Source organism: Branchiostoma belcheri, unplaced genomic scaffold (genome assembly GCF_001625305.1).
Source record: "Branchiostoma belcheri isolate BF01 breed outbred unplaced genomic scaffold, Haploidv18h27 scaffold501, whole genome shotgun sequence".
Lineage (NCBI taxonomy): Eukaryota > Metazoa > Chordata > Leptocardii > Amphioxiformes > Branchiostomatidae > Branchiostoma > Branchiostoma belcheri.
The window spans coordinates 19087-19651 of record NW_017804134.1 but is presented as its reverse complement, the minus strand read 5'-3'; the positions used below and the strand labels follow the sequence as shown (position 1 = coordinate 19651).

Here is a 565-nt window from a genome sequence, read left to right as displayed (position 1 = left end):
TACTAGACTCAAGCCTAAGTTACAATGACCACATTCAGACTACCTGTAACAAAGTGGCCCAACGTCTCGGCCTGCTGAGACGTTTACGGCCGTACTTAACCACTGATATTACATGTCTGTTGTATAAAACTCTAGTTCTACCCATTCTTGAATATTGTGATGTGGTTTGGGATAGTTGCAATGCTACCTCCAAACAGCAACTTTAACTCCTCCAGAACAGGGCTGCCGGGATAATCCTGAGAAGGGAACTGCGCTCGAGTGTAAGCGAACTACACCAGACACTGGGTTGGAGACCACTAGAGGAAAGGAGGACCCACCATACCTGCACAATGGTATACAAGTGTCTACATGGACTTGAACCTGATTACCTGCTACACTGTTTCAGCTACAACCACCAAACACATCAGTACAACACAAGACAAGCGAATCTACTGCGTAAACCCAAATACACAAACAGAACTGGACAGAGAACATTTAAGTACAGAGCAGCTTCAGCCTACAACTCGCTTAACACGGTAACTAAACATGCATCAACAATAAATGCTTTTAAAGTAGCGCTAAGAAC

At 44.2% G+C, this 565-nt stretch overlaps 1 protein-coding gene across 1 annotated transcript in view; it reads right to left on the bottom strand.

The window, feature by feature from the left end:
* LOC109480405 (fibrillin-1-like) overlaps positions 1-565 on the bottom strand; it is a gene marked incomplete at its 3' end in the record, with an annotated part of 20846 nt that overhangs the window by 19523 nt on the left and 758 nt on the right. The gene's annotated exons all lie outside the window — the stretch shown is intronic.